Source organism: Xenopus laevis, chromosome 3S (assembly GCF_017654675.1).
Source record: "Xenopus laevis strain J_2021 chromosome 3S, Xenopus_laevis_v10.1, whole genome shotgun sequence".
Lineage (NCBI taxonomy): Eukaryota > Metazoa > Chordata > Amphibia > Anura > Pipidae > Xenopus > Xenopus laevis.
The window spans coordinates 45902963-45924856 of NC_054376.1; the positions used below are offsets into that span (position 1 = coordinate 45902963).

At 39.6% G+C, this 21894-nt stretch overlaps 1 protein-coding gene across 2 annotated transcripts in view; it reads left to right on the forward strand.

Annotated features, from left to right (window-relative positions):
- Positions 1-20630: 20630 nt before the first annotated feature.
- The window catches only part of znf710.S (zinc finger protein 710 S homeolog), a 42301-nt gene continuing 41037 nt past the window's right edge, over positions 20631-21894 (forward strand). For both annotated transcript variants that reach the window (XM_041588249.1, XM_018255342.2), the window contains exon 1: positions 20631-20896. The gene's annotated coding sequence lies outside the window, so the exon portion shown is untranslated. The remainder of the gene's footprint in view (positions 20897-21894) is intronic.

Genomic DNA, 21894 nt, shown 5'->3' on the forward strand with positions numbered 1-21894 from the left:
GAATCTGTTATCCGGAAAAGCCCAGGTCCTGAGGATTCTGGTTAACAGGTCCCAAACCTGTGTATATACAGTATAATTGAAAATATAGAAATGTAGAAATGTTTTGTGCACACCATAGCTGATGACTTTATCCTGCACTAACAGAACTTACTGTATGTGCATGAAGGTAGGTCATGTAAGAAAAAGTGCAAAGTTTGTAACAGACCTAGTTAGCTATAGCAGCCAATAAGCAGCTAGAAGTGCTTTTTATTTCTAACTGTAATCACATGTTGTGAGAAATCCAGCAGCGTTCCTTCCAGCAGGACCCCCGGTGCCCCTGGAACAACAGCCAAATGTTATTTTACACAGCAGCAAAAACCATGTAACAAAAGTCTGATCAAGGCAACAGTGTCTGTATCTTTCTTATTGTGGATCTTGAGTCAGTGAAGCAGAATGTCAGTTCTCCTCGGTCAGCTACTTCTACTACACTGCTTCAGGAGTCATAACTAGAAATGCAGGGAAAATATACACAGACGCATGTTGCTTTCAATAGCAATTACATTATCGTATTGAAAATAGATCATCCTACACAGGGCCGCTCCGGCCATGAGGCAAGGTGAGAATCTTGCCTCAGGCGGCACGGAGCGACCAGTTACCAAGGGCTGCAAAAAGCCGCCTCTGGTAACTTTAAGAGACGAATTTCCGTTTTTTAAAACGGAAATTCGGCTCTTCTAGTGCAGCACTAGCAATGCGGCCCCTCCTCCACCCGCTCCGGCGCTGGACATTAGAAGAGCGGAGCAGGAGGAGGGGGCGGCATTAGGGCTTAAACGTGCCTGATCCTACAAACCCCTCTCTCTAATGTCTGAAAGACTGGCCAAATTGGGAATGTTCATGCTGGAGAAGAGGTGCTTAAGAGGCAATATGATAACTATGTATAAATATAAAAGGGGATCATATAATAATCTCTCTAATGCTTTATTTACCAGTAGGTCTTTCCAGCTGACATGAGGTCATACATTCTGATTAGAAGAGAATAGGTTCCGCCGAAATATTCAGAAGGGGTTTTTTTTTACAGTGAGAGCTGTGAAGATGCAGAATTCTCTTCCTGAATCAGTTGTACAGGCTGATACATTAGATAGCTTTAAGAAGGGGTTGGATAGCTTTTTAGCAAGTGAGGGAATACAGGGTTATGGAAGATAGCTCATAGTACAAGTTGATCCAGGGACTAGTCCGATTGCCATCTTGGAGTCAGGAAGGGATTTTTTCCTCCGCTGAGGCAAATTGGAGAGGCTTCAGATGTTTTTTTTTTTTGCCTTCCTCTGAATCAACTAGCAGTTAGGCAGGTTATATAGAGTCTTAAGGTTGAACTTGATGGACGTGTGTCTTTTTTCAACCTAACTTACTATGTTACTCACCCTGTAACACATATTTTCTCACAATGACCCCCTCCCTCCCCTTGCATCATTACCACTGGAAGGCAGCCAGCTCCCAGGACCCATCAAAGTGCTCACCATGCATGGGTTTGCTTCGAAGAGAAGTATCATGATATATCCGGCTCATCACGATCGCGACACAAAAAACACTTCACTCAGGAAGCCACAGGAACACGCACACACAACAGGGGGAACCAATGGCTGACAGCGCTGCTCACCTAAAAACAGTAAAAATCATCGCCAATATGGCGCTGCCCGATACGTTTTCATAGCTTCCCTATGTTCCCTACAGATCTCGCTCCAGCAAAACAATCAATACTGAGGTCTCATAAACAATTTTCCTCTAAATATATTATCATGGTTTAGTCTTAAATGATGGCAAAACCTGGCCAGGCACCCTAGGCAACCTGGACGGTTGCAGGCAAATGCACACACCTAAAATCTCTGCTACGCTGCTTTAGCTGTCATACTTGCGCTAGTCACCTTTATATAGTTACTTTATTGGTATGACTATGAAGATTTTCATTCATCCAGGTCATCTTGTACAGGTAATTCTAAAACAACTGGACTTGCTGAGTAATCATTGAAGACATTTCACTACTCATCCGAGCAGCAAGTCCAGTTGTTTTAGAATTACCTATACTAGATATACTTTATAGGTACTGTTTCAAATCAAATTTGCTAATAACAATTCAAATATCGGTTATGGCAGGTTGTCACTAGATGGCACTGTGACATAAGCAGTATAATCCCTGAGTCTCATCATGTACAGGCAGTCCCCGGGTTATGTACAATATAGGGTCTGTAGGTTCGTTCCAGAGCGGCTCCTGCCATGAGGAAAGTGAGAACCATGCCTCAGGTGGCATGGAGCAGCCAGTTACCAGTGGCGGAAATTTGGCTTTGCTAGGGCAGCGAGCGCAATAGCACTAGTGATGCGGCCAGTGGCGTAACTAGATATTACTGGGCCCCACAGCAAATTATTTTTCAGGCCCCCAAAATGTTTAGAGGTTGACTTGTTTCTCCAATATTTATTGAAATTGTATATGAATTAGGGCCTCATGGGGCCCCTATACCTCCTGGGCCCCCCTGCAGCCGCAGGGTCTGCTTCCTCTATAGTTACGCCCCTGGATGCGGCCCCTCCTGGACCCGCTCCTACTCTAAAAGTTGAAAGTGCATAGTGGGAGGTGGGCGGCATCAGGCAGCAGCCCGTGAAACGCCACTGTTTTTTTCTGAAAGTGATACTGACACTAAAAATTTTCTTTTCAAAATATTAATCTACATATAGGGGCAGATTCCCTAAAGGCAAAGTGACTAACGCTAGCGAAAATTTGCCAGCGTGACGTCGTTTCATAACTATACCGAGGTGTCACTTCGCTAGCGAAGGAGATGGACACTATCGTAGATTCGCACTCTAACGCCAGGCGAATTTTCACTCTGGCGAACGGACGTAACTCCGCAAATTCAGTAAGATGCAGATTTTACTGAACGTTACCTCTTGCGCCCAGGGGAGATCCTACCCAATTTGCCGCTCGAGACGGCCTTCGTTTTTGCCACCCAATTGCTCTTAGTTAATTGCTCTTAGTTACCAGGAGCGGCATTTTTGCCGCCCCTGGCAACCATGGGGGCGCTGCCACCTGAGGCGAGTGCCTCAACTCGCCTCATTGGCGGCGCGCCCCTGCTTGCACCAGATTTGCCTTTGCCACCTCAGAGCAGGCGAAGTGCAGTGGAGTGCATAGGACTTCCTCAATTTTTTGTCCCAAGTCCCAAAAAATACTGGCGTCTTTTACTTTTGATAGCCTGCAAAAGATCGTAAAATATACGTCCATTCAACTTTAACTTCCCGCAATATGCAAATTAGCCAACGCTAGCGCAACTTCACTTTGCTTGCCAAAGTAATGCTAGCACAACTTCGCCAATGTTCGGCAACCTGGATGCAACTTCGCATTTTAGGGAATTAGTGTTGTCCTGGTGAATTTACGCCTGATCAAATGTTGCAAAGTGGGCGAAGCTGGCGCTAGCGAATTTGCGCCACTTAGGGAATTTGCCCCTAAAAGTTACATATAGGTCATGTAGATCGTTTTTTTGCTGATAGTTCTGCTTTTGTAAGTAATTGTTACTTGATGTTACTAAACCTGACTGTTTTGCCAACCTGACTGTCCCATCTCTGTCTATTCGTTTCTAATGCTAATCGACTCCTGGCAGCCCCCTCATAGAGGAACATAGGGGTAAGAAAGGTAATGTAAAAGCATCAGGCAAATACTTTTATGGCAAAATTCTAAATAGCATTCAAAGATAATGTTATGATAGATATTAAAAAAAGTTGTTTTCTGGTGTCAGTATCTCTTTAAGTTGAATTTGTATGTAAGTCGAAACATATACATTTACTTATTAAATGCACCTTAGACAGATGTCTGTCTTAACATAGTATTTATTTTTACCTTTCTGTACATATTTATTTATTTATTTTAAGTTCATAATTTTATTTATAGTTTTTATAGAATTATTTGCCTCCTTCTTCTTCTGGCAGCAAAAGGATGTTACAACGCACAAATGCAGGGCAGCATCACAACATGTACACACAGCCAGGGAGATGATTTGCTGAATTGTAGAAAGGCACATGACAAAATTGTGTGAAAATGTTTCCTTATGCATTTTCATATTATTACATAATATAACAGGGCAACAAAAATGTCCTATGTGCCACTGCCCTTAAACCCTCTATAGGCTTTTGGTACATGAGGTTCTTTATCACTGTGCTCAGTTGAAAAATGGTGGTAGAAAGCAGTGGAGTAACTAGAGTGTGCCAGGGCCCCTGCAAAGAAACCTTCAGAGGTAATCTAGATTAGAAATCAGCACTCACCCTTAGGGTATGTTAGATGAGGGTGCAAGTCTCAAGTGGCAACTTCCACCTGTTCAGTAGACAAAATCGATGAATAGACAGCACCACACATGAGATTTATTCTTAAAAGGCCTTTATTCCAAAAGGGCTTGGTTCAGGACAGAAAAACAGCAGAGGTGCCCGGTGCACTCTGTGAAAAATTGGTGCATCCCCTGGCTCTTTAGTGAGATGGCTCTCTGTGTTACCTAGACATGTTTTCACCACATTACTAGAGGTGATTTAAGATGCAGAATACATATATATTAATATATGTAAGCAGAGGCATGCATTTATAAATATATGCCTTTTTCTGTAAAATGCCATCTGATGTATTGAAGAGAGTCTATGTTCAGCAAATGAATAATGTTTGCACTGCATTTTAAACAAATTCAAGTCTTGTACATTTTTTATAAGGGCTGTGCATTCTATTGGCGGTCAGGTGACAGTCACATTTAATTAACAGGCTTACAAATACTTATGATTGGAATGTTTGCCTTTTGTGTGATACTAAGAATAACCTCTCTTTCATACAACCATTTTTAATAGCTGTTCCGTGGCTCTTTATTTTCTTGTATTGTACAAACTGCAGCCAGACAATCACACTGGAACTTACTATACAACAATATATATTTGCTCATGCATAAATAGCCGTTGCCCATTTTCTGTTACTGAATATATGCTCCAGGTTCACTTCTGCCGCTGTAAATGGAGAAGTCTCACAGCAAGTCTGGCTCCTCTCATGAGAGCACATTGTGAACTTGCAGCATAACTCAATCCGCAGTTCAGTGCACACAAAAGGTGTATAGAAAAGAGCTGTTGCATGCAAGCAGGGTCCTATTCTGTGCCTAACAATGGACTACTCCACCCTTGTTCATTAGACTGCCCTTAGAACCTTTGGTCTGGCTGCTGACAAAACACTGGATGAACAACAAATGAACTATTGCAAATATGGTGGAAATGTGAGCTAGTTTGGAGGTTCAATTTTTGGGTATGACTTTTTTTTCTTCCAAACCCCAGAAATGCTTAATTTAAAAATTATAAATAAAGCTAGCAGCCTTCACATGTATTAATATATTTTGCCCTTTAGGGGCACTGTTAATATATTATATTATTTTGCTTTTGCAGACATGCGCCAGTCCAGAATAATTTAAGCAGGTATGTTTTATTTACTGAACTTTTATGGCACTGAAAGCAACCTATATGTCTCATTTGTGTAATTTTTTTCCTTTATTAAAAGGAATTGCTATAACATGTCAAATTCATTAGCACCATTGTCTCTTTCCAATACTAAAATGAAATTGAGTTTATTGCATGTTAAAGCCACTGTCATAATTTACTGCTTGTAAACTGTGTGCAGGCGTAATAATGTGTGTATCTAGTAATATACCAGACAGCCTTTATTTAATGTGCATGCTATATAGGCCATTTCACTCAGCCATTCCGAGTCTGTTCTGGTGAGATGAAATCTATGTTTTTATTTATTGAGGGGACGAAAGACATGCAGAAGCAAATTTGCTGGGTGTGGAGTAAATTCTGTAAAAGAAAAACAGCCTCTATCTGTTAAAAAAAGCATTTTACATTAATTGAAGCAGTTCTGATGAGTAGATCTGAATTCTCATCAACAAACTGTAATAGAATTGCTGCAATGGGAAGCTTTTTTACTAATCATCCTTTAAACTAAGAATTAAACAGACATGGGAGTAGCCTTGCTTTACTATAAAAGGTATCTGGGACATACAGTATTTGTTGTCATTTACCACAGCAAGCCGTGCAGTTGGCCATGGCCCCAAAAATTCCATTGATTAAAGGTACTTGCAACTACATGCACCCCTTGCACTTCCATATGTGTGTACTCTGCACTTTTGCTTTCCTTTGCCTCCTGTTCTGCAGCACATGGTGCTCATGTAACTCTCATGCTGGACATAACACCAACCAGAAATTGTTCAGTGCAATTGCATCGGACTAAAATTGAAGTACAAGCACAGCTGCATTTGTTTTGATGTAATAGCTGCAATTTTTTCTGGCTCATCTCTCACTGGTGACCATAATTCCACTTTTTGGCATGACTGATTCTTCATAAAAGCACAGTGAGTTGCTCTAATTAATCTATGGTCTTTATCATTTCTCTAAATATATTTTAAAAATATGTATATAATAATCTTATTGAACATATAGTGATAATGTAGGAAATTCCTACATTACAAAATGTAATTTAGTTGTTGTTAGTGACATTTTTTTTTAAATGTGGCTTTGGTGACAGAAAATTATAGCAAAGAGCAATAGTTTTTTTTTGCTTGTTTGGGTCAGTGACCCCCACTTGAAAACTGTAAAGAGGTAGAAGTGGAAAGCAAATAACTAAAAAACCATAAAGAATAAATAATGACTGACGATAAAGTTGCTAGGAACAGGGCATTCTATACTAAAAATTAACGTAAATGTGAACCGCCCCTTTATGATGGCATTTAGACAGGAAAAGATTTTGTAAATTATTTTCAGCTGGTAGGTGACCAGAAAACATTTAAGGAAGGTACATTATTAATATAATACAACCCAAGCCAGTGGTTAACTGGCAAAGAAGAGCAGTGCCACAGTGTGTTGTTAATTATATATCGGTGCTTAGGGCATTTTTCTTGAAAATGCTTGACAAGTTTTGTGTTATGCTATCATTCATAATTATAAAGGCAAATATGATAAAGATAGCATTAGAGGTCTAAATTGTCAGTTTGCCCATTTATTGCCCATCATTTTTACTTACCCCTCGGTGCAGATTCAGGGATCACAGTTCATGGCAGCGGTTTTCTGGGTCTTTGGTAAGCTAAGACTGAGACCGGCGAAGCGGCGCATGCACAGTTGGAGCAATTTACCGGTTTGTGACAACTGCGCATGCGCCGAAATGGATGAAAATTCGGAAGATGGCTGCGGTGATCTACGATCCCTAAATCTGCACAGATGGGTAAGTAAAAAGTTAGGGGCATTTCCCAGGGTGGGGGGCAGCTAGGCTGGGGGGAGAAGAGGTCTACGTAGGGTAGGGGGTAGGGTTTTTTTTAGTTACGGGTTGGATTCTCCTTTAATGCTAATGATCTCTAGACACTGACAGAAGCAGTGGAAAGCATACTCACACACTTACTCAATGTCCATATGGTGAGAGATTTAATTCTGAAACCCATATCACCATTGTATCCAGTAAGAGATACCAAAGAGCTGGCTTGTAGTCTACACAATCTACTTTCTTTATTTTTTACTTCATGCACTCTTTCTCTATATTTTAGTTACAAATGCTGTAAAATGTTGTAGTATCAGTCTTGTAGTATCAGTCTCGGTATCAATCATACCAAGACTGTGTTCTCCATCAAAACATGTGGCAATACCATGCAACATGAAAATACATAATGAGCAATCTGGGGCATGATAGTGTTGGCTCTTTTAGCTTGTATCTCTGGTGAGGGAAACAATTTGAAATAATCTAATACTTTTGGATTTCTAAATTCAAAATATAGGCACAGCTGAACACGGTACAATTAGAAAAGGTCCAAGAGGTGCATACAAATTCTATAATGGTCCTTCTTCAATCAAACTACAACTATTTAATGTATTCTACCTACTTTTTAAATAAATGATTTTTTTTTTTTTTTTAAAGGTAAGATTTATTTCTTTTTTTAAACACACAGCAATCAGACATACAACAAATAAGTACACTCGCAGACTAAACTGTACAAGTTTGGCAGGATGAAAACATGGCACAGGCTATCACCAAGCATAACACAATACAGTGATCGAGCAGTTGAGATGGACACTATCAAACTCAGGTGAACTTTACATCTGAAGGCTAGGTCGGGACCTTCGAGGATATGTAGGATAGCTAACCATGAAGGATTTCATAATAGGAGATGGACTTGGTTAAGACTTGCTATAGAGGGGTCGGGTCAATGTCATTCCACAATCCCCAAATTTTATCAAATTTTGTTGGTGTTCCCCTAACTTCGTAGGTGAGCTTATATAGGGATACTGCTTTGTTAACCAGTTGTATCCAAGCACTAAGAGAGGGTGAGAGGTGACCCATCCAGTGAAGGGCTACAGTTTTTTTCGCATAAAAGAGTAGGATACGAAAAGAGATTCGAGGATACTTAGCTGGGATTATCTCTTCTAGAACCCCCAAAAGGCAAACTGTAGGTGAAATTATTCTCGGAAAGTCAAGATTGTCCGCTAGATAGTTTACGACTTGTGTCCAAAAGCTCAATATGTAGTGGCATTCCCAGATTAAATGGAAGAAATCCGCAGCTTGCTGGTGACAAATAAATGATTATTTGATGCTTTTATATTAGTTGGGTTAAACAGCTCATAGTTTTTAATTGAAACCATCACTGGATATGACCACTTTACCTATGTAGAGCAATTATGAAAGGAGAATGTGTTTCTCAAATATCTTTTCTCATTTAAACTCATGGTTATAACTTATTCCTCCTAATTCCAAACCATATACACATCCTGGGGCTATTTATTAAAACTCACATTTTTCCCATTGTTTAATAATAAACATTTGACCTAACTACCAACCACGATCTAGCTAAATTTACTAATAATTTGTATTAAAAATTGTCAGTGTGGGAAAGTCTCGGCAAAATTGTGCAACAATTCAAATTGTGCAACTTTTTCAAATTGTCCCACAGAAAATGTGAATTATTTAGATTATTGAATGAATGGAAAACACAGTTTTTTCCAATTATTGAACGGAAACCAACGTTGAACAGGCCAAAACGTTCGAACATCATGAAGGCAAAAAACATCTACCAATTGTAAAAGGGACCACCTGCAAGTGACTTTTACCTGACTTAAGGATTTAGCTAAAGTATTTTCAGTTTCAGATTTTTAGCAGCTTCGGAGTATAATAAATCTTGGAAAATGTTAGTTTTATATTCTCGAAAAATTCAAATTTTTTACCTCATAAACTCGAGTAGAAAAATTTGAGGTTTAATAAATAAGCCCCTATGTCATGTAATTATTAATTGTAGAGGATGTGGTGGGTGTTGAGCTAAGGATAGTCTGCAGCTGAGCAATGGTCAGCTGGTTTCTTAGCCATTGCTGGGAGTATTCTTTATTCCCCCTGAAGGCTTTTAAAGATAATTATCTAAGTGCTACATAGCATAGCTATAAGACATTGTATTCCCTCGGGCATCTCCAATCCCTTACTAATTTTAATTTCCCTGCCTATAGCTATTTTTCTCTATCTGTTTATCTTTCTATTGTGTATGAAGGCCACACATGCCTGCAAGACCATTTTCTGCTGCTTTGGTTGTGTTTGAGATGACTACATCCCCACCCTCAGCACAGAAGTCTTCTTTATGCTCATAAAAAGTTTTCAAAGATCATCACTGTAAGTGCTGTTCTACATAACATAGCTATAAAACATGAGAGCTCATTTACGCCCACAGACACAATGGCCTACTTGAGATTTCCCTTTGCAGTGAATTGCGACCAAAATCCCTTTTGTTAAAGGTGATTGTGTTTAAACATGCTCTTTGCACTTCTGTGTAGTTGTGCTCAACGCCAGTCTTCATTCCTGCCCAAGGAATCATATGCAGATGTCATTTGTGCTCTGAACACCCGAACTGATGCCAGGCATACGGTGGAAATATTCAGAGCAACTGTGTCCTTTTTGTGATGAAACGCATGTAACGTTGTGGCCGTTTTGACAAATTAGGCGCATGATGCCCAGTGTTGGCTAATATTGGAGTAGATGGTTATGGGGTGGGCTCCACCCCAGAACTGTGGCAGCTGCAATGAAAGTGCTGTAATGTAGGAGTGGCTTCTTCTCACTGAACCTTACAATATAGATTAATGTTAAAAACATTCTCATGAAAACATGAGCCAGTGAATTTGCGGCAATTTAGGAGTGGCTAGCAACTATTTCAAGACATGGATTATGAAAGGATAAAAAATGTATACAGATGAGATTCTGGAAAATAAAAATACATTTTGGAAAGAGTATTGTGTTTGAAAATGGGTTACTAAAAGAGATGGAGAAAGAGAGATTAATGGATCTGAGAGTGATACAAGTATGAAGATTACATTTGGAACAATATAATAAAAATAGTAAAAAATAAAAAAAGGTTCATAAGTTACAGTAAAATCACTACACTGTGGTTGGAACCTTAAAAGGAAAAATGTTCTCAAATGTAAAATACCAGGCCTATAATTCAAAGAAAATAAATATTTAAAGAGAGATTTAGCTAATCATGATACATCTTAAGTACTATAAGGGTTTGCAAAAAAAAAAAACAGAGACAAACAATTGCAATATGTTGAAACACTAATTTACTTACCCTGTGTTTGTCATAGAAGAACATCGACAAAAGTCATCCAGAACGATTCCCTTAGGAGTGACTTGTAAGAAAGAAGAGCAAGGATTAACAAATTATGTAAAGTTTTTAAAAACATTTAAGTGCTGTTGTCTCATAATCCAGTCTACTGACGTGCACTGGCTGTCCATTTAGGTTTATTATCTAAGGCCAAGGAAACCCTCTTCAAGGACGAAAAGTTGTACAAATAGTTGTAGACATTTTAACAAAATAATGTACACTGAGAATTCTCCATCTACCACCATCTTAGATGATGTAACAGATTGAATTGACTTTGGAGTCAGTAAATTACTTACTAAATATTTTTTTTAAAAAATTCTCAATTATCACAAGACTTGGTTCACATCAAGAACATAGTTTCTCCTACACCACCCATTAAGCAGATAACTTTGAAGGTGGAATAGAGCTAGTGCTTGTGGGTGAGTGCCAGAAAATGTTCATCACCACTGATTACTTTTGGGGTCCTCCTTTTTATTAATAAGCAACAAAAATGTAGTTTTAAGTATGCACAATTGTGTTCCCAATCTATACTTTATAAATCTCCTCTACTTTGTGGTTTGCTCTCTTTATTTGTACTTGCACCTGGGCTGTAATAAATGAGGCCTATGGGCTGTAATAAATGAGGCCTATGTGCTGTAATAAATTAGGCCTATGGCCTGATCTAGAACATCACCTGACCACCTTTGAGCGCAAAAGAAGAAAACATTGTGCTCCAAATATAACTTTAAAGTTGTTGTTTACATTACAAACCCTTTTTTCATTTCAGTTGTTTTTCAAATGTTCACCAGAAATAAAGTATTTATTGTTTAATCTGTAGACTATTATCATTGCATCAATGATAACAGCTGTCTTTAATGAAACTTAGGGATTCTGCTTAGCAGAGCCAAAATAAGAACTCTATCATCTAATGAATCAATTTAGAACAGCTTATAGAGTTGGTGATCCCCCCACACTATTTAAGAAAAGCATAAGAAGGTGAAAATTTAAAGGAATTAAAGGAATTCTGTTAGGGGCATAACTACAGAGGAAGCAGACTCTGCAACTGCAGGGGGCCCAACAGATATAGGGGCCCCACGTGGCCCTAATTAATGAGCAATTTAAATATGTGTTGGTAAAACAGGCAACCTCTGGATATGTTGGGGGCCATAAAATTAATTTGCTGTGGGGCCCAGTAACACTTAGAGGCCGATTCACTTAGCTCGAGTGACTTCGGTAGGTTTTACTTCGACCATCGAATTGGTTAAATTCGTTCGAATTCGAACGAAATCGAACGAAAAATCGTTCGACTATTCGACCATTCGATAGTCAAAGTACTTGCCCTTTAAAAAAAACTTCGACCCCCTACTTCGGCAGGTAAAACCTACCGAAGTCAATGTTAGCCTATGGGGAAGGTCCCCATAGGCTTGCTAACCTTTTTTTGATCGAAGGATTTTCGTTCGATCGTTGGATTCAAATCCTTCGAATCGTTCGATTCGAAGGATTTAATCGTTCGATCGAACGAAAAATCCTTCGATCGATCGAACGAAGGATTAGCGCTAAATCCTTCGACTTCGATATTCGAAGTCGAAGGATTTCAATTCGAGGGTCGAATTTCGAAGTATTTTTAACTTCGAAATTCGACCCTTAGTGAATCTGCCCCTTAGTTATGCTACTGGATTCTGTCATGATTTTTATAGTGAATTGCAAAAGAATTTCTGCACCAGACTGTATTTCAATAGTGTGTCATAGTGACGTGCATCCGAATCAACAATTAAATGTAAATATGATGATGGAGACAGAAACCATCAACATAATTCAGTTATTACCCACCCTCCCACTGTATGAGTAAATCAGATCCTGAGAAACTTAAAATGTAACTTTTAATAAAATCTTTAAAATTGTCATGTTAAAAAAATCACTGGTGGAACACACACGTCAGGCAGTTGCCTAGCCTACACAATTTTTTACTTTTTGTTTGAGAAAGGGCAAAAAAAACTTTTGGCAGCTTTAAACTTGCTTTAGAATTATTTGGATATTTTTTCCTTTTTTTGGCAGTTTATATATATTTATATATATGTAAATTGGTACCACATGGTTGTTTAGCCAGACAAAATGGGGGCAGGTTGTAAGCACACTGGGTGCAGTGGGTAGTATTTATATATAGACAGGGCCTCCATCTTCCCGTACCCTTGGATTAACCTGCGGTCACCTATTTTTGAGTGCACAATAAGTATTTTGATATATGGCCGTTTATACTTTTTTCACATATCTGGAAAGGTGGATCACGGTTTAAAGTGATATCATTGCTATAACTTCTCTCCATGTTCTGTTGCACTTGTTACATACTTTTGTATGTACAGGTATGGGATCTGTTATCCAGAATGCTCAGGACAGGGATTTTCTGGATAATGGATCTTTCTGTAATTTGGATCTTAATACCTTACGTCTACTAGAAAATTATGTAAACATTAAATAAACCCAATAGGCTAGTTCTGTTTCTAATTACATAGAAGGATCACTTAAAAGGTATTGTTTTATTATTACAGAGAAAAAGGAAATAATTTTAAAAGATTTTGATTATTTGATTATAATGGAGTCTATAGGAAATGGCCTTTCTGTAATTCAGAACTTTCTGAATAACGGGTTTCCAGATACGGATCCCATACCTGTACTGTGCCCTAGCTCAACTGTGCCCTTCACACAACTTGGTGAATTTTTAACACAACAATTTTAAAGGTTTTAATAACTTTCTCAGGATCCAATTTACTTATACAGTGGGAGGGTGCATAATAAATTAATTATCCTGATGGTTTCATCATCATCATCATCATCATCATATGTAAATGATTTTTTATGGTATAGGTTTTTATTACTAAAATGTATAGGTTAAAATTAAATTAGAGCCTTTTGAAAATTTGGGAAGAATTAGAGTTCAAAATAAAACCTTAAAAACATATTCCAAATGTTCCTTGCATTTTTAGCCTTAAATTATTTTCACAATAGCTGGATTGTTGCGTGTCTATACTGAAACATGATAACTGTATATTTTTTCCTCCCATCTTTCAAGATGTGCCATCCCTCTTCTATCTGATGCTTTAATGGGTTGTTCACCTTCAATCGTTTTTTCCAGTTCAGTTGGTTTCAGATTGTTCACCAGAAATAAAGAATTTTTCCAATTACTTTCTATTTTCTATTTGTGATAGTTTTTCTAATATTGAAATGTAAAGTTACATTTTTCACCTTCTAAAGCAGTTCTGGAGGGGGTGGTCGCTGACTCTTTAGCTGTTTTTAAAGGGATACTGTCATGGGAAAACATATTTTTTTCAAAACACATCAGTTAATAGTGCTGCTCCAGCAGAATTCTGCACTGAAATCCGTTTCTCAAAAGAGCAAACAGATTTTGTTAGATTCAATTTTGAAATCTGACATGGGGCTAGACATATTGTCAATTTCCCAGCTGCCCCAGTCATGTGACTTGTGCTCTGATAAACTTCAGTCACTCTTTACTGCTGTACTGCAAGTTGGAGTGATATCACCCCCTCCCTTCCCCCTCCCCACAGCAGCCTAACAACAGAACAATGGGAAGGTAACGAGATAGCAGCTCACTAACACAAGATAACAGCTGCCTGGTAGATCTAAAAACAGCATTTAATAGTAAAAAGCCAAGTCCCACTGAGACTGATTAATTTACAGTAGGAGAAATAACAGCCTGCCATAAAGTAGTTCCATCCTAAAGTGCAGGCACAAGTCACATGACTGGGGCAGCTGGGAAACTGATAAAATGTCTAGCCCCATGTCAGATTTCAAAATTAAAAAATTAGTTTGCTCTTTTGAGAAATGGATTTCAGTGCAGAATTCTGTTGGAGTAGCACTATTAACTGATGTATTTTGAAAAAACATGTTTTTCCATGTCAGTTTAATTGATACATTTAGTTAATACATTAGTTATCTTTGTCCTTGCAGAACAGAATCCCTGAGCTTCATTAAAGGCAGCTGTTAAAATTGATACAATAGTTGCTAATATTCCACAGATACTGCTGATAAATGTATCAGCTAATTGTATCAACTTATTGTAGCAAATTGTAACAGTTCAGAATGCTCCTGGATCACTGAGCTACCAGACTGGATCACTAGAGACAGAAACATTAAACTTTAAACATGAAAAATAACAGAAAAAATAAAAGATGGAAAGCAACTGAAAAAAGTATCTGTTTATGGTGAACAATCTGAAAAAAGTGTTTTGAAGGTGAACAACCCCTTTAAGTCGGTATGGAAGTTCATTTAAAACAGATCGGATTACCATTGGATCTCTTGTATTATCTCTGCTAGTTATACAATAATATTGTTATAATAAGCTCTCATTGTCTGATAATTAGCACTATAGAAAGTTACATCACTCACTATTATTTATGTAAGCCAAATATTTTCATAAAAAGCAAGACCAAGGAGTCCAACCTGCAGCACCATAGCTGTTGCTAAACTGCAGCTTGCAGGTTCCTCTAGCAGACTACTTCACTGCTGTTAAATCATATTATGAGAAATAAAGCTGGCCATAGACACAAAGATCCAATCATACGAATCGAAGATTCATACGATTTTCGGACCATGTGTGGAGAGTCCCGACATTTTTCGTTCCACGGAGATCGGTCGTTTGGTCGATGGGACAGGTTAAAAGTTTTCAGTCGGCTGCCGATAATTTCTGTGCGTGTATTGCCAACTATTTTCAGTGGGACAGTTTTGCTTTAAATTATACAGCTGCACATTGAAAATCCCTCATAGAAGAAGTTACCCCAATATCCAGTAAGCTGTATGAAACCGTATAGTCCAACAAGGTGGAGTACCTAACTTCAAATATGGACTCACATTAGAAGTAAATATTAATTTTTACTATTACTTGGGCATTAAGGAGGAGAAACATGTTAAATATCACCACCTCTGAGTTCTGTATAGCTTTCCATTTATGTTCTTTTGCTGTTACGTATATTTAACCCTTTGTTGGCTGTACTGCATGAATACAACTGCTCTCAGCAGCTCTGTTACATTTACAACCCTTATTACAGCCCTTTGTAATATTTTTTAACCCTTTGTAATATTCTGTTACATTTACAACCCTTAGATAAGCCCTTGCAACAGATGGAGTAGGGGTCAGAGGAGGCTGAACTGTAACTTTCTCTTCACGAGTAGAAGGGGGGCTGTTGTGGCGGTGAATGGGAGCTGGAACAAGAGGTACTTGCCTAGGGCACCAGTACATTTGGCCCAGATCTGGGTTTGCTCTCATTGTCGCGGCCTGACTCAAGGGTTCTCCAAGGATTTACCCACAGAATTCCCTACAGAGTACCTACACTTGGTGAGTATCTCCTGAGGAACTAACCAACACTAGATCTCCTTGGTCAAGCATAAAACTGCTCCTTCTAGCTACCCTCCCTTTCTTACCACTCCTAACATGTTGCTGTTACAGGATCTGCTATTCTTAGTGTACACCTAATTCACAGGGTTTCTTTTCCCAGCTTCTACCATACTGCAGACCCCATGGTCCAGGACACCTGTGGGGACATGGGATCTGCTTTATGGTAGTTATGCCAGTGCTAAGGGCACTAAACATCTTACTGGGCCCTATGCTTCAGATTTCCCAGTACATTCACCTGGAGTGGAATCCAAAAGAGGAAGAGCAATCTGTTCCCTCTCCTTCTATAACCAAAGACAGGAACCCCCATCCCACCCCTATGGAACAGGTTATAGTTACTAGGATTTTCTAAAACAGTAGGGAATTAACGAATTTGGTCACATAAACTGCACAGTATCAATATATAATATAAAAGGACACTGGCACTCAAAATGCCTCACATCCATTTATTAACATGATGATGCACATGAGGCCAGAAATGTCACAAGTTGTTTGTGTGGTTTTTAACTTTTTCTAATACAGGTATATGCAGATTTTTCTAAGGAATTTTAATGGTAGTATCCTTTGTTTTTTTTCAACTTGCCATTTATTAGGCATAACAAAGTGCTGCAAACGGTTTGTTGAATTTTATTTATGTACAGTGGTGCTTACGTTTGTGAACATTTTAAAAATGTTCTATGTTTATATGAATGTAACCTACAAAATCATCTGATTTTTCAAGTCCTTAAAGTACATGAAGAAAACCTAGCTAGGGCATTATCTGCAAGGAGTGATCAGTTCTCCCTGTACTTGTCTGGGTTTCTTATCAATATACAATTCTTCAGCACACCACTTATTTCATGCGGGTGCATTCAGCTCCTCAGGCTACCTCCAAACCAGTCACCATATTCGATTTCCAGCAGGAAGCACACCAATAAATTCGGCAAAGCCTTTAGATAATTTATTCAGCAAAATGTTGCACAAGCTTTAGGGGACCAACCCTTTCCTTAGGTTTTTGGGTTTCTTCCCAGACTCCAAAAACATTAATTGGTGCCTGAGTAAACTGAACCTAATGTGTGTGAATGTGATATGGGCCTTAGATTGTAAGCTTCACTGAGGACGTATAATGTCTATAAGAACTGCAGAATATGTTGATGCTATATAAATAGCAAACAGAAGCATTCCCTGTGCAATCAAACAGCAACCTTATTCTGCCAAAATGAATATGAAACTGCTTTTCCCAGTGAACAACCGACAACATTTTAGTGACCTTATGCAAACATATTTCGTTTTTTGTGAATGTAACAAAATACATTGAAATATGTAAGCAAGTGGTACAACATAGATGATAGATCATTAGATACAAAGATATTGCTGCATTATGAATATTTTATGAATCTTTTGCAGTACGAGTAGAGATAATAGTGAGTACATTCATGTCTTCCTAGAACTGAATGTTGCACCACACAGCCTTTAAAAGACACATCCAATATAAAATATATCAGTTATGGCATACTGAACCATTTAGACTAGTTCCCAAACTATAGCACTGTCTGGAGCAATATGGAGCATTGCTTGGGTGAACATTGGGAAGAGAGCTTTTATTCTCTCTACTGGATACTCCTGGAATCCCATCTTAAATGGCACCTGTTGGCAAAATATATTATCCCCAACCAAAAGTGCAGGCTAATACAGCCTAATAGTATGATATAGAGAGTGATATTCTGAGACAATTTGCAATTGGTTTTAATTTTTTTATTATTTGTGTTTTTTGAGGTGAACTACCCCTTTAATAATTGATGGTGAATTATGGTGAGACACCCACTGCTGAACTACAGAAAACAAAGCTTAAGTCTATCAACAAGCTAAGCAGCCAGAGGTTAGCTATAACACGTGTTATTCTGATTGTTGCTATTTGTGGTGACCAAAACCCTGGCCACTCAAATTACTTCCCATTAACTTGAATGCGAAGGACCACATCTTGCTTGGCACTCACTATTAGTACTTGAAAACTTGCCAATAAGCAACAACATTTTGATTGCCACTACAAATAGAGGTGGTCAATACACTCAAGCATGCCATAGCCCTTTTAAGCCAGGTGAGGATTTGCTCAAGTTTTCACAGGAGTTTGAAGGATTGGATGAGATGAATTTGAAATTATCTGCATTCAAATTGCTTTAAGGGTATAATCAAGACAAGTTTCGGTTGGAATAACGAAAAATATAAATATATATACCCCAGTGGGTGGAGATTCTTACTTCTCTGTGTCTCCCCACACCACACCAACTTTTTTATGCGATTCCCATAAAGGACAATTAGGGCATCTGGGGATTGCTACATATGTCACAATCCTCAAGTTTGAATGTCTCGTGCATCTGCTATCCTGGAACCTGGGAATCCAACCACAGACAGTGAATCTGAGATCCATGGTTATACTATAAAGGAAATTACTGAAAACAGAATTTCTTTGAATAGCTGTATAAATAAAATAATGTTATTGTGTGTATTTCTATTTGGCTCTTCTCATTTCTTGGGTAGACATTAAAGAGAGACATATATGATAAATGAAAAAAAATCCCAAATTTGTAGGCAATTATGAGTGATATATGGTGTTTCTTTTACATGCTAAAAACATATTTTATCTTTAAAGGAGAAGGAAAGGCTTGCAGCACTTGGGGTGCCAAATGTTAGGCACCCCCAAATGATTAGGGTAGGGGCACACGGCGCGATTTCGCCGCGATTCTGCGCTAAGCGAGTTGTCGCTGCGTTTTTTAAGCCGAAATAGCTTTGCTAACTTTGGCGCTGGCGTCAATGCAAATCGCGGCGAAATCGCTGCGCTAATTCACACGCGGCGATTCGTTTTCTATTGTCGTCCGAAGTTGCCTCGCTGGGCGTTTCCGGGCGACAGTAGAAAAAGAATCGCCGCGTGTGAATTAGCGCAGCGATTTCGCCGCGATTTGCATTGACGCCAGCACCAAAGTTAGCAAAGCTATTTCGGCTTAAAAACCGCAGCGACAACTCGCCCAGCGCAGAATCGCGGCGAAATCGCGCCGTGTGCCCCTAGCCTTATAGTTACTTACCTGAAACCCCAGGCTGGTGCTCCTATCAGCAGAAAACTGCACCAGCCCGGGGTAATCCACTTCCGTCTTCAAATTTCCTGGAGTAAACGCATGCGCAATTGAATGAAATAGCCGACTTTTTAGTAAAAGTTAGGCTTTTCATTCTACTGCGCATGCGCAGCTGCATGAAGGAGGAAGACGGAAGAAGATCGCTCTGTGGTGCTCACTGGTATAACCCCAGGCCGGTGCAGTTTTCTGCTGATAGGAGCACCGGCCCGGGGTTTCAGGTAAGTCAATACAATCACTTGGGGTGCCTAACATTTGGCACCCCCAAGTGCTGCAAGCCTTTCCTTCTCCTTTAAAAATAGCCCCTTTATTGGAGCTCCATATAGATGTTCTCTGGTTACTGTCTGTGTTTCAAATGAGGGGTGGGTGTGTCCTAACGGTCCCTGCCAGAAGCACAGTATGAGGGGGACAGCCAATCACAGCCCTGTATTCACACAACACAGACAGGCTTCAGTTCCCTATCAAGTCCTGCTAGCTGCTGATTGGTTCCTGTCTCTAGCAATAGTCACTTCTGTGAGCCATATACTGTGCACATCCCAATGGGACGGGGGAAGATTAGCAGCACACACAACCAGATAATTTGCAGAGACCCAATGATAATCTGTTGCTATTCTTTTACCCCCGTCTCATTTAACAATTAGTCTCATGTGGCTGCCATATTGTTCCCTCAAAAGAAATGCACCTCATTTAACAATTTGGTGCAAGGATGAGGAATGGAGGTGTGGTAGAGTATTCCCTTCAATAACATGGCACGGGTAGTTTCTTGTTGCCCCCAACAAGAAGATTTGTTCAGGAACTACGAATACAGGAAAATGTTCATCTCCAACTCCATGGGACCATACTCAAACAAGTTCAAATGTAACACCCTCTGAGCTGCCTGTGGGTATAGCAAGTTAAAGTTAGGTGACCATTAATGAAAAACCTGCAGCTTTATAGACTTGTAATGAAAGCCAACCTTGTGTGTTTTGGTGAGTCAGGGGAAAAATAAATTCTAAGGTGTGCTAGGACAGGTAATTATGTGACATATCTGTAAAGAATGGCAGAGCATGTTGGCACTATATAACCAAAATTATTATCATGATTACACTATTTTATATTAGAATGAAAAAGTGGAAAAACAGCCTCTTGTAAACTGCTTAGTTTACCCTTTAATTGCAAGATGCTGATTACGCCTGTCCTGAGCTTACACTTGTCAAAGCAAAGGAAATATATCTGGCTGATGTCAAGGAAGTTCTGACTAGAAATTAACAGGTTACATAAAAAAAAACCCTGAACTTTAAAACAAAAGCTGCAATTAAAACTCTGAAAAAGAGGAAAGAGAAAAGGAGGAAGGAAAACAGAAAGAATAGGAAAAAAAAGCTTCTGCTTGTAATGAGGCAAGTAGAGTTTCAAAGGGAAAAAAAAAATCCCCAGTCTTTGGTTAGAGAAAGAAAACTTGGTGGAGGAGGGGAGGAAGTGAGAAAACAAAAGATAGATAGAGGGCTGCTGGGTGGTGCTTTTCTCTCTCTCTTTCAGTTCTTTCCCTCTCTCTCTCTCTCACACACAGACACAGAGAAAGCAGGGTTAGGTTAGGAGGAGCTGTTTTGCATCCATTCACGTCAGCCGTGCCTCATTCCCATCTTCCTTCCTGCTAAAGAAAGAGAAAGAAAGACAAGAGAGCTCAGTGGAACATAAACTGCCTGCCTAGTGTTTGTCTTTTACACCCTGCAAAATACCCCGCTACTCCCAGCCTGACCTGGATCCTCCTGCACTTCACCTTCAGGGTACGTAACACTTTTTCTTTTATCCCGTTGCTTTCCTTCCGTAGGCAGCGCAGTCACAAAACACAGAATGTTTAGGTCCCCCCCGTGTTCCCCATTGATGGTACCTGCACCCCCTAGGAAGGTTCGGCAGAAGGACCTGGCCATTGCCTTGCACAGGGGTGGGGGGAGTATCGGCCGCTAACATGTAGTCTTCTCTTTCACTTCCACATTCACTTGTGTCACCGAGATAGAGGGAAGAGATGGCGTCTGGAGGGGGTAGGGAGAGGAGAACGGAGAGAAGGAGAAAAGGGAGAGGGAAAGACAACCTAAGAAAGGTGAAGGTGGGAGCTGCCCCCTTAAACATTACTGCACGTGTTTCTTGCGCATTCATTCTGTGACTGGAAGTTTGCCCCCACCCCCTGGCTTCATTAGGTGGTGACAAACTTTATCCTGACTCTGACTGCTCTTAAGATCGAAGTCTACGTCACTGAGTGTTCGGTTGCCCGGGGATGCAAACCTTTCTCATGGCAGAATTTCTGCTGAAGTCATTAAAAATTTCCCATGAACCCCCCCATTCTTAGCAGCCCCTTTGGTTTAGAAGAAACTATATTGCTTTAAGTCGGCGTGTGCAATGAGATGAATGATTGATCTGACTGAGGAACTATCTTCTGTGCTTCTGCTTGTGGTGGTTGGGAACACAGTGTAAAGCTGGCCATAGACGCAAAGATCTGATCGTACGAATCGAGGATTCGTACGATTTTCGGACCATGTGTGGAGAGTCCCGACATTTTTCGTCCGGCGGAGATCGGTCGTTTGGTCGATTGGACAGGTTAGAAAATTTCTGTCGGCTGCCGATAATATCTCTGCGTGTATTGCCGATCGTACGATTTTCAGTGGGAGACTGTCACTAGCTTTGGTTGGACATAGATATCGTACGATTGCTGTCAGGGGCAGAACATTGCTGATCTGTTCTTTAACTAATCTGACTGGTAAGACTTTGATCTGAATGGTTAGTGGCG